General features: G+C 43.9%; 1 long non-coding RNA gene across 2 annotated transcripts in view; it reads left to right on the forward strand.

Annotated features, from left to right (window-relative positions):
* The first annotated feature begins 692 nt into the window (after positions 1–692).
* Positions 693–12,743, forward strand: part of LOC112677895 (uncharacterized) — a 65,882-nt gene continuing 53,831 nt past the window's right edge. For both annotated transcript variants that reach the window (XR_003147269.3, XR_004803204.2), the window contains exon 1: positions 693–927. This is a non-coding gene — a long non-coding RNA (uncharacterized LOC112677895). The remainder of the gene's footprint in view (positions 928–12,743) is intronic.

Raw genomic sequence — 12,743 nt, forward strand, 5'->3', positions numbered from 1 at the left:
AAGCATCTGTCCTCAGCTCAGATCATGATCTCGGGGTTCTGGGATTGAGCCCTACATTGGACTCCCTGCTCAGTGGGGAGTCTGCCTCTCCCCTCCCCTCCCTGCTTGTGTGCTCTGCTCTCTCACATAAATAAATAAAATCTTAAAAAAAAAAAAAAAAAGAAACCATTGAGGCTTGAAACACAGCTCCAGGACACCAAAGTCTGTGTGCTTTCCACCCATACCTTATCTAGCTACATGGGATTGCTGCCCATCAGCTCCATAGGTGCTAAAGCCCATGTGGAAAATGCTCTGCAGGATGTGGTCTTGATCAAGAAGCAGGCTCTGCCCTGATCTTATGTACCATTACCTGCGATAAGAGCCATATGTGAGAAGTTCCAAATGAGTAGAACAAATGACGTGTGACTAGAGTGTTGAGTGGAGTGGGGCCATGTGACTGTGAGCTCAGTCGTTCCTGGGTAGTCTCAAACCTTTGGCCGAGCGCCTGGCTCTTCGTTTCACCTCTTGCTGCTGAACTCGTGTTTTTCTTTAAACCCAAGGGTCCAGCTCCACGTGTAACATAATATCATGTAAATGAGGGTAATCTTGGAAGGCAGGCTGCTTGTCATACTATAGTTGCTTTGTTGCTCTAACGAAAACCACATGCTTCATGGTATTTTTAGACTAGTTAATATCAGCAGGTCAGCAGCATTTTTATTTAGATACTGCTGTTCCAGCTGTGCTTCTTCTAGACGCTTCAAGAAAATTCAGAATTTCTACTAGACCATAAGCTTTCAGGAGAGTAGAAAATCGAGAGAAAGTGACCAGCACTTTCCTCTGGGCTCTCCTGGTTTCCATGTGGAATTTGTATTGGCTTCCCTGAGTGTGAAAGGAAGATATGGCTGACCAAGGGGCTCGCTTTCAAAGAATGGTGGAACCAATAATAAGGTGGGATATGTGATGAGAAATGACTTAAGTCTGTCCTGAAGGAAAGAGAGTAGAAAAGGGGGAAGGGGAAGGAAGGGGGATGTCCAATGCCTGGCTGAGTTCTTGATGTTTACTGGCATTACTGGCATGGTGTGGGCTTTTGGTTGTGGTTTGTTTGCTTTTGTTTTATTGTTTTGAGAAAAGGAAGATCATTCCAGTCCATTCGTGAGCCCTCTTGGAAGTCATTTGGAGTTTCTAAATTTGCTTCTTTCAGAGAAAGTTTTCATGTCTTGGGAAAGGTCCTTAAATTACTTTTCTCCCCAACTAAATCATACCTCTCTTTCCCCATCCCAAATTAAATACCCAATATCTTTGTAGCCAGAAAAATAAACATGCTGCATCTCTTTCCCTAGAGAGAAATTGAGACAGGGCTTTGATTTCGAATCTAATGATGTCAGTAGGATCAGTGCTTTCTGTCCTTGGGGTAGGTGTTTGTGGATTCAAGGAGTGGTTGAAGGGCATACTGTCCTCTGCCCAGCAGGTTAGAGGAAAAAAGGGTAAAAGAAAGGAAGGATCTAGGTCCTTCATAACAATCTTAAGGAGAAAGACCTTTTTGCCAAGGATCAGGTCAATTTATGACAAGCCCAGGCGAGCAATAGCTCAGAACCGTCTGGTGGGAGAAGGCATGACTGATGAGATTTTTGCTTGACATATGTTTTGTTTTGTCCTATTTTAACTGATGTCTTGTGAATGCACTGGGTCCAACACCTACACACAGGAAACTGCCAAATTTCCCCCACTATGACCACCTTGAAAATGTACGCTGCTGCATTTTCTTCTCTTGTCCCCTTCTGTAGCCTGGTCATTTTTATATGAAAGAACAAAAAACAAACCCCAAGTCTTACTTTGATAATTGTGACTCTTTGAGTATTAAAAGACTCAGTGGAGTCTAAATCAAATCTTTGATCTCAGATCCAATTTAAAACTTCTCTCATTTCCATAGCATGGAGCTGACCCTTGGCTGGGGGTCCTGAAATGGGGAAGGAGGGTTGATCTTGGGCTCTGCTTGGGCAATGTTCTTTCTGACTCACTCTTCCTCCTCAATTTGCTTTGCTGCCTAGGGCTTCTCCAGGGTTAGGGAGTGGGGCAAAAGGGAAAGAAGGGCAAATAGTCTTTTCATGTAGTTGGTGCTCTTTTGGATTCTCTCTTGGCTGGCACTGCCACGGTATTAGGCCCTTTGATACCCCTTTGCACAATGTGCATCTGTGGCTCCTCCATTTTGGGACTTTGTACTGGTTCCTGATATGGCTGATGCCTTCTTCAGCTGACCTCTTGTGACCCACTTTCCTCCGTCCATCTCAAATCCCATCCCAGTGGTCCTATCTCTAGCCTCTTACTATGGGGGTTTCATTGCTCTTGCAGACCACTCTGTAAGGTGGGGTCCTTTTACAATGTTTCAATACATCTTCTATGGTGTCCACAAGGCTCACAAGGACTCATGCAGTCATGCTCCACCATGCTGAAAGCATACTCCCTTGCTGCTTCTGTCTTCAACTGCCCTATTGGGCAGCTTGAGGCAGGCTCCTGCCTTCAGAAATGGTCTGTCCATGAGGCAGGCTTTGGTCTCTGTTCAACTACGTTCAACTACTATGTCCTCAAGCCTTCGAGGGCATGTGTCACACTCTCCTGTGATGAGAATAACTGAATGATCTTTAGTCTTGGGGATTCCCTTCAGTGAGCTCCCTTTGGGAATTTCAAGATTTAAGCACCCAGATCAAGAAGCAGAATATTATCAGAACTCAAAGCACCTCTCATCTTCCTTTCTAGTCTCTCTAGACTAGATTAGTCTCCATTTATATAGTCTATATATATAGTCTAGTTGGGCTACCTTTTAGTGAGTTTTGGTATCCAACAGGTCCCTATAGGATTGAGGAGTTGAGGAGGGAGGTGCATGCTACTTATTACCTTCCCTTTAGGGGCTTCAGCCAAAATGCAGACAGCAGGAAAAGTTCCATTTGCACCTAATGGGCATCTGTAAGTTGAAAGTTCATAAGGAGTGAACTTTCTGTACTGGATCCATTTTGAGACTTCCTCACGAGTCATTCAGAAAAATATTTCCAGATTGCACTATCTCTGGGAATTAGTGTTTGTTCTCAGAAAATGCTTATGAGTATATTTATGTCTGCTTCAACAATTATTTGCTAGACAAACAGAAAAGGTAATAGACATGTCTATATCAGTGGGGAACTATATATATATATGGCTGTAGATAAAATGTATTGAGTACATCTTCCTTGCTGAGCTCTGTTCTGTAAGTGTTTTCACTCTTTAAAGCCTCAGTCCTTGTATAGCCTCACTGTTATTACCACCATATCACAAATAATTGGCTGAGGCACAGAGAGGTTAAGAAACATGACCAAGGTCACACAGCTGGGAAAATTAGAGCTGTATTCAAGCCTTTGTCACCTGGATCTAGAGATCCAGCTTGTAGTCGCATAGCTCTTTTACTTTGGGGTCCAGACTTCACTGAGATCAGGGTGTTCCCCCATTGCCAAGGAGTGCTCCTGAGTTTCCTTAGGCTGAATAACCCAGACTTAGAGAAATGTAGCACTGGGAAGGTGATGGCTTCTGGGTCAGGAGCAGGTCTTTTGGGTAGTGAGTTAGATTTTCACTTTGATGTCATTTTTCTGCCGAGTGGGAAGGATAAGGTATTTGAGAAGTGAGAGCCTCTTTGGGAATGGGTTTGTACCCTGATGGAAACTGCACGAGAAAAGTCTACTTTTTTGATATTCTTCCTTAGGCCATAGGAAGATTCATGGGCAGTGTGCAGATTTAAGTTAAGAGGAAAATATGTTGTTTGTTTCTTGAATTACCCTAGTTGTTTAGACAAGACCGAAACATCTCTACCCCTTTGTGTTGACACAATGTAGAATGAAAGGTCCAGGCACTTGACAGGGATGTGGTCAGCCCCGCATCAACCTCTTGTCTGAATCCATGAGAGGGGAGAAGAACTGATTAATGGGGGTTGACTGGGAGTTCCCAGTGATGACCAGTGAGGAAGAGTGGGAGCCTATGGCAGAATGGGAAGGAGAATAGGGCACTAAGAAGCGAGTTCCAAGGAGAAAAGTGATGTGAGGTAGATTTCCCCCTTCTAGTATGTTCTTAGAAAATCTGACCTATGGGAGAGGAAGAAAGGACAATACTTGGGTTAGATCTTTCTTCATTAAAGATCAATAGGACTGTTACTTGGTCACATAGTTTCAAAGATAGCAAGTCAGAGCGAATCTTGTGTAACCCTTCGCATGGGACTGGGCAGAAATGGGATCGAAGGACATGCTAGATCAGCAAGGGCAGGAGATTGGGCCTCAAGCTTTGTTGAAGGTCCTGGCTGGAGTGCCATAGGTGGGCGGCACTCACAGGAAATAGAAGGTGTGCACAAGGAAAGCCAGCAGTCTCAGCTTCAAAGGAAGGTGGAGTCTGAGCTCAAGGGGGTGGTCTGGCCCTGGGGACTACTGCAAATATTAGGCGCTGCAACATGGAAAAATACCCCGGAGTATGCTCTAAGAGTGTGACTTCTCACGCACTAACTTTCATCTCAGGATCATACAAAGAGCAACACAATAATATTTGCCAGTCTTCGTTCACTTATTTTTTTCATTCACTTTGCAAATATATATATTGGATGCTTCATGTGTGTCTTGTCTTGCACTAAGCCCTGGAGATACTGCTCCATTAGAAGGACAGGATTTCTGCTTGCACAGAGCTCACAGTCCATGGGGATGATCTGATAAAATCAACAGGGTAGCATTTTAGGTGCTTTGATGGGATAAGCACAAGTGCTCTGGGCTCATAGGACACACAAACTAAACTTTAACTGGGGTGGGGGTGGGGTGTTAAAGATGACGACGTCCTGGAGGAAGTGGCATCCATAGGGACGTCTGGAGGATGAATGGCTATCAGCCTGGAAAATTGGGGTGGGGGAGATTGTTTCAAGCAGATGAATCTTGACTCGAATAAGAATGAGAGACAAGGGCACCTGGGTGGCTCAGTGGTTGAGCATCTGCCTTCAGCTCAGGTCATGATCCCGGAGTCCCGGGATCAAGTCCCACATTGGGCTCCCCTGTAGGGAGCCTGCTTCTCCTTCTGCCTGTGTCTCTGCCTCTCTCTCTGTGTCTCTCGTGAATGAATAAATAAAATCTTTTTTTTTTTAATAACAAGAGACAAAAAGGGAGCCCTGAGAGGCCCGATATGCCTAACGAGGGCTGTGCTGGCAGGAAATGGCTAGAAGGCAGAGGCAGGAGTCAGGGACAGAGTTTGATGGGCTTTATAATCCACCTATAAGGCAGGTCCCACTGCTGTCTTACAGGTGAGGCCAGTGAGCTCAGGGGGTTAAGTGATGTGCCCGGGATCACACAGAGTGGGTAGCAGAGTGGGAATTGGATCTAATATCTGCCTCACCCCAAAGCACTCTCTCTACATTATACTCCTAGGCATCTTTTTTTTTTTTAATATGGGAAAAAGTCTAATTAAAATCTGTACCCAGATAAACAATGTCTCCGTCTCCAATAGACCCTTCTGCTTCATTTTCACCCAAAGTCATTGCATCCTCTCAGGGTTAAACAGATTGAAATGCATTAAGGAATATTCTTCTCTGATCCTGATGGAGGCAGCAAATCACTGAGAACTCAGCTCAGGCTTAAAGTCCTTTCAGCAAAGAGCCAGGCCACATTTGTATTCCAAGTGAGAGAGTCCAGAGTCCAGAGAGAAAAACGCACAGCAGTTTCTTTCATAGAATTTTTAAAAGGACTAGTCTGTTCATGACCTTGGTTGATTAGGGTCAGAAACTTGACATGATAATGCTGAATATGTCAGAAAAATCTATGTTTGTTCACTGGCCCATGTTCCTAACTGGGCTTCTAACTTTTCTGGATTTAACCCTTGGGAAATGCATGTTGGTTTGAAGGTTGTGTGTGTGTATGTGTGTGTGTGTGTGTGTGTGTGTGTGTGTGTGTTTGCTTTCTGCTTCTCTTCCTACTTTGGGACAAAATCCAGCATAATTGTAGCATTTAACTACCATTAAGTGAAAAGTAAAGTTCACTGAAAACAATAAGTGTTGTCATATCTCAGAAGCACCCACAGAACTTCCATCCAGGTGCCTCCTTCTCAGGCAAACATCTGACGATGACAGTCTTCCCATTTCATCACCGGACTTTGGACTTCAGTTATTCTCCATCTCACTCCTGAGGCCCTGCAGCCACCAGCCTGTCTTGGACAAAATTGAGAGATGGGCAAAGCATACCCTGAAGACTGTCAACCTTCTTTTCCTCCTCTCTACATGGGGCTTTGCACTCAGTGGCTTATTTGCCCAGCACCACACTGTATGTCCATCCTCTTCCACCAAAACGATGACCAAGAAAGAATCTCAAATTTAATTACTGGAAGAATGGTGGAGTAATTATGATGTTGATAACAGCTTACACTTAGATAGTGCATACTATGTGCAAGGCACATGGTGCTCAGAGTTTTGTGAACGTTAACTCAATGAGTTGACTCCAATAATTCGCTGCACTAGAGAATAGAGTTATCCCTCTGGGTTACAGAGAAGTTAGTTTACTTATCCAAGGTCATGTCATTAGAATGTGGTAGATCACGGTTTAGATCCAGGAAGTCTGGTTTTGTTCATGCTCTTGATTGTTATATTAGGAGAATGGGACAGATTCGTTGACCAGGACGTTGAAGGCACTGTGCTAGACACCATAGGCAGTATTTTACTTAATGCTCCTAATTAGCTTTTGTACTCAGATTCTATAACCCCGATTTGCAAAAAGGAAGACCAGAGGATAAGTGACTTGCCGAGATTTCATCACAAGCAAGTGGTGGACCAGGAATTAGAGCCATGGTCTGAGTGATTACAAATGCCATGTTTGTAGTTGCTCCATCACATTCTGGGATTCAGGCCATCTATCATCGATGGCCAGTCTCTTCAGATTTTTCACTTTAAATATATATTCAATATCAGAGTATTAAGTTAGATTATTGCAGCTGTGGTCATTTGGGGTGGGACTTTGGGTAGCAACGGGGAGGCAGGAGAATCATTGTATTTGGGTGTTGGGGGAGTGGGCACTGAGCCACTCTTGGATGTTGAAGTTACATTTTGCAGGATGGTGACCACTTGGCCATCCTAGCACACCAGCCTCATCTCTAGAAGCCTTTTCTTTAAAGTTCTAGCCCACAGTATTTGCCTATCTTCATCCCAGTAGTTCACAGCCCCCTGCCTAAGTGGCCTAAATTCACCTTCTTTACATTGTCACTCTGGTTTAATAATGTCACCTGAGCTAGAAATGTCCCTTCTCCTTCACCTGTCACATGTCGTCAGTCCCCGAGTTCTATGCATCTTGCCTTTTGCAGACCTTTCTGATCTATTCTCTCATTTTTTTAAAAATCTATTCTCTTACACCTCATTACTCATCCTGCCTTCGCTGGGTCATTCATCATCAATCGCCTACAGGATCATAGTTATCTCCGAAGTGAACTCCTCATTCCTGGTTTCTCTTTCCTCTCGTGTGCCATCATTGCTGCCCCTGGTGTATAATTGCCCTGATAGGGAAATCCGATTACCTCACTTTCTTGTTCAAAATCTGTCAGCAGCGGGCCCCAAGCACTTATGTAATATCTCCTCAAATATCAGGCTATGGTCTTTGGCCTTGTCCTCTTGCGGCTGATGGGGTCTCTTAGACGTTTGTAAAAATCCTTTTTTAATTTTAAGAACATTTAAAATTTAAATAGATGCATCTTCTGGGTCATTTGATGGACTCTTGTGACCAGGAGCCAAGCAGCCTTATTTTTATTGTCCTGGGCTATTGAGAAAATAAATGAAAGGGACACCTAGGTAAGGGATGTGATGGCTATGTGACATCACCACAGTCTCTTTGGATGGCAGTTTCATGCTAGTTTGATTTGAAAGAAGGATTGGATGAGTTGAGTCATTACTTAGCGCATGGTCATTTAGGCATATTGAATTTAAAATAATGTACGTACACGCTTTCTGTGAGTGCACAGTCACACGCCAGGAGCCATTTGGTTTCAGTTAAACAGTAACATCCATTGCATTAAGTGAATTTTGTTAATTTGCATTAGATTGGGTTTTACCTTATATAAATTTGTTTTGGTTTTATTATTGTACAAGGATTGTAAATGTTGGGATTATATTACCTGGTTTATGTTGTAATAAAAACAAGTTGTCAATACTAACGATATTTAATAAATTCTTTCTAATAAAATTGACCCAGACAGTTTTCCACCCCAAGTTCAGGAAATACTGACCTGTGGGATCACATGCAAACTCCTTAGAACAACACACAAGGTCCTTTGTGTCTTGTCTCTACCACACTTCAGCCTCATTCCTGCACCTTCCCACTTGACTAGAGCTCCTTGACAGTAGAGATGATCTCTTATTCATATTTGTACCCATCTGTGGAACAATGAATGAATGTTTATAGGACCATCAATGAAGAAATGAGTGAATGAACATGTGATGGAAGACAAAAGGAAAAGGAAGGCCATTCCCCAGAACTGGTGGCCAACTTCTAACATTATTCTAAATAATAAGGTTCCTTGTTTGACTCCAGGCTAGGACACATTCCAGCCTCTCTTATCTCGTCAGCCCCAAGTTTCTTACTGAGTAAGTCATTTACAGGCTGGGCGAGGGCGAGGGAAGGAGTGAGGGAGGGGAAGGGGGAGGGGCAAGGGGAGGGGTAGAGAGAAAAAGAGATAGAGAGAGAGTCAAAACTAACACTCACAGGACAAGGTCAGATGCAGCCCATATCCCAAGGGAAGGAATCATCTCACATGGTGTTTTCAACTTGGAAATTCTCAGAGGATCAAAGCTGTTCATAGCTGCTAGTCCCAGAGCATATCAACTGTTCCTTTCCCTCCCCTTTTTAGCTTCCAAAAGAAGAATGATTCATTTAAACAGACTTTTATGTGTACTTTATTTTTAGTCCAGGAAGTATTTGCTTTAAATGTTGGTGTACGGAATGTGAGTTCAGATCAGCTGATTGTCAGGAACAGACAAGCAGCTGCAGAGGAGCCTAAGTAACCAGCAACAAAGCTTCGTGGCTCTTCATGACCTCTAGGGTCTCTGTTACTTCCAAAATTCTATTTAGTCAGTTCCTATATACTGAGTTGCAGTCAGCTGTACTGGGCTTCTGCCCTAATGCTATTCTCATAAGGAGGGTTTTGGTGTACCGGGTAGCCAATCTCATTCCCTAAAACAGAAGAACTCTCTTCTTTCCACCGTTCAAGAATTACCTTGTGCACCAGGCACCATGCTAAGCCTGTCTGACACAACAAAATTATAAATTATAAAATAGGTTCTTCTTGTATCTGCATAAAATTTTATACAGAGAGAATCTGGTTGGGACAAAAGAGACTGTCAGTCTTGTTTCATTCCCTAGAAATTTGCCTTTGGATACTGCATGTGGGGATGAGGAGACTGAGTCCTCCATGACCTAGAGCAAGTCATTCACCTCTTTTGAACTCAGATTTTTCCTCTGTAAAATGATGATGGAAAAATACCTGCTCTTTTTTTTACATGAAGGGCACTGATGAGGACTAAAAGGAACACAAGATGGACTATGTGAAAGCGATCAACTGTATCAAATACCAACATATGGGGGGGTTATTGTTCTCAGCATACCCTTCCCCCACTCCTCTCATTAGGACATCTTCTATAAATGAAGTGATTAATAAAGAAGGCATTAGCTCCATACTGTTCAATAGTGAATGTCCTCCCTCATTCTACCAGAAAAAGGTCCTTAGAGAGAATGAGGCTGGAGCACGGCCCCCTCTGGGCAGGGCCAGGCTACCACCACTCCTGGAAGCCCAGATCCGAGGTACACACAGTGGGCAGAGGGGACATGATGGGAAGGCCTGTTTCTCTTTCGTCTTCTGAGCGGTGTGGATAGATGGAAAACAACCAAATGAGAGCTGTCTAAGCTTGCTGGTGTCCCTTCCCTGAGCACCTGCCCATGGGCAGCAGCTGTTCAAGAGAATGAAACAAGTTCCTGGGGATTTTTTAAATTATATTTTGTCACTGTACCCAAATAGTAAGACAAAGCCATCCTCTGCCTTCTGGGAGCTGTATGTAAACAATCTCCTCTACATCACAGTGATAACTTGGTTAGTTTGTTAGTTCTGTCCTGCCTACTGGCCCCGGCCCACCCCAGCTTCACAGCTGCCTTCTGGTGTGTCCACCCACATGCACACATGCATATTGGGGAGGAAATGTTAGTGCTTCAGTATGGAAATAAAGGCTTTCCCTGTGATGTAAACACCACTTTGTACTCTGGTCCTTACCTTCAGGAAATGCACATTTCCTTTTCAAGGGAAGAGACCTATCCTGTTGGTAATGGAAAGTACTTTCCCATTGCTATCTTGAACCTCATATGCAGGCTATTCCATTCATTCATTCACTTATTCATTTATAAATCGAGGGCCTACTAGGTACCACTGTTCTAAGTGCTTGAAATAAAGTAGTGAACAAAAGAGAGAGTCCCTTCCTTCATGGAGCTTATATAGGCAGTGAGAGGACACAGTAAATAGAACAAACAAGAATGTGTACAGAACAGCTTCAGACAGCGAATGACATAGGGTGACTTGGCAGAGAATGGCCACGAAGTGAGGGGAGAGATATCTAGGAAGGCCTCTCTGAGGAAGTGCATTTGAGCTGAGACCCGAAGACAAGGGGATCTGGGACAGAGCATTCCGTGTGAGGGGAAGCATCAAGTGTGAGGGTGGAGAAGGCCCATCTCGCTTGCTGAGGAGCCAATGTTTGCTTTGCTGACACTCAGAACAGCTGGGTGTCCAGATTCCCAGGCCAGTTTTCTGCTCCCTAAACCATGTCACTAGTGGGTGCCCACAGGCTTAAGAATATAGGCTATCTGCTTCTCTGCTGATTTTCCCCCTTATTGCTGGCTCTTTCTAGCAAAGAGTGCTAGTTCAGATTACTCCCTTTCCTCAATTACCCCTATTTCTAGGTAGGCCCCCTAAACCTTGGCAGAGATCTCCTTCTATAATGCTGACTGAAGCCAGAATTGGTACACAATTATTCCTAACTCCTCCTCCACCTTCTCCTCTGCTAGAAATTCTGATCCTTAATCTTCAGACACAGTCGTCAGTCTGCGAACTTATAATGGGTTGTAAGAATCCCCATTTAGGGCACCTATGTGGCTCAGTCAGTTGAGTGTCTGACTCTTGGTTCTGGCTCAGGTTATGGTCTCAAAGTCATGAGATCGAGCCCTCCGTAGGGCTGCATGCTCAGTGCAGAGTCTGATTGTCCCTCTCTCCCTGCTCCTCCCCGTGCTCATGCTCACTCTCAAATAAATAAATAAATGCTTAAAAAATAAAAAGAATGCCCATTTAAGAAAGGGCACCTGTGAATAGACCAGTCTCCTGGTTTGTACCACTAAGAAGAATGGGGAGTGGAACAACTCCCTTTATAAATCAATGATGTAGGAGAAAGAGAAGCAGCCCTCAGAGAGGAAAAGCACTTACTAGATGTTAAGGACTATTTTACGTGCAAGGTAACACCCCATGAGAGCATTTTACACAAGTCTCCCCAGATGCCTAGAAGAAATTGCCTGGTGACGTGGCTCCTCTCCACCCTTTTTCTGTTTATGTGCCCATCAGTCCTGGGAGTATTTGAAATGCATAGCAACCACTTTTCCCCACATAATTAAATTAAAAGGTATAAGGAACCAAAGAAAATATTCTACAACTCATATCAAAGTGGGTATAGCAAGCATACAAGATTTCTAGGCCATTTCAACTCCAGAGTCTCATTCTTCTCATCAACAAGGAATGTCAGAGTTCTTCCTGCCTCCTTGTTTAAAACTTGTCCCTGAATGGATATGATGTAGTGTGTGTGTGTGTGTGTGTGTGTGTGTGTGTATGCACACACACACAGGAATATTAGCCATCAAAAAGGATGAGATCTTACCATTTAAATTGACATGGGCGGAACTGGAGGGTATTATGCTGAGTGAAATAAGTCAGAGAAAGACAGTGATATGGTTTCACTCATATGGGGAATATAAGAAACAACACAGAGGATCATAGGGGAAGGAAGGGAAAACTGGGAAGAAATCTGAGAGAGAGACAAACCATGAGACTCTTAATTACAGGAAACAAACTGAGGGTTGGAAGAGGGGAGGAGGTGGTGAGTGGGGTAACTAGGTGATGGGCATTAAGGAGGGCACATGATGTATTAGACACTGGGTGTTATATGCAACTGGTGAATAGCAGACCTCTACATCTGCAGCTAATGATGTGCTATATGTTGGCTAATTGAATTTAAATCAATAGAAACAACGTGTCCCTGAAGTCCACCCAAGGGGCTGACTTCAATCTCCAAGTTCTGTGTTGTGCTCCTCTTCGTGAGGATGTGTTGATCACCCCTGCCTCAGGACAGGGCTTTTGGCACACATCATTCACTGATTTGTACTTATTAAGCATTTACTATGAGCCTGCGGTGTGGAGGGCTTGGAGGCTACCAGCCTCTTCCCCATTGTGGATAAGTAAACATGGCTTCTGCCCACAGGAAGCTTGAAGTTCACTAAGGAGCATAGACAAATAGGCAAGAGTGACATGGGGCGACGAGTACTCTGGAGGAATAAAACAGGAGGTATGGGGACCACAGAGGAGAGAAGGGAAGGATGCTAGTGTTTTGAAGAGGGGCAGAAAAATCTCTCTCTGCTTTTGCCAGTCTCTTCTTCTAGGTACTTCCATTGCCTTTTCTTCTTCCTACCTGGCTCTGTAGAGCGACAGGCTGCAAGTCA

This window comes from Canis lupus, chromosome 10 (genome assembly GCF_003254725.2).
Source record: "Canis lupus dingo isolate Sandy chromosome 10, ASM325472v2, whole genome shotgun sequence".
In the NCBI taxonomy this organism is placed as follows: Eukaryota; Metazoa; Chordata; class Mammalia; order Carnivora; family Canidae; genus Canis; species Canis lupus.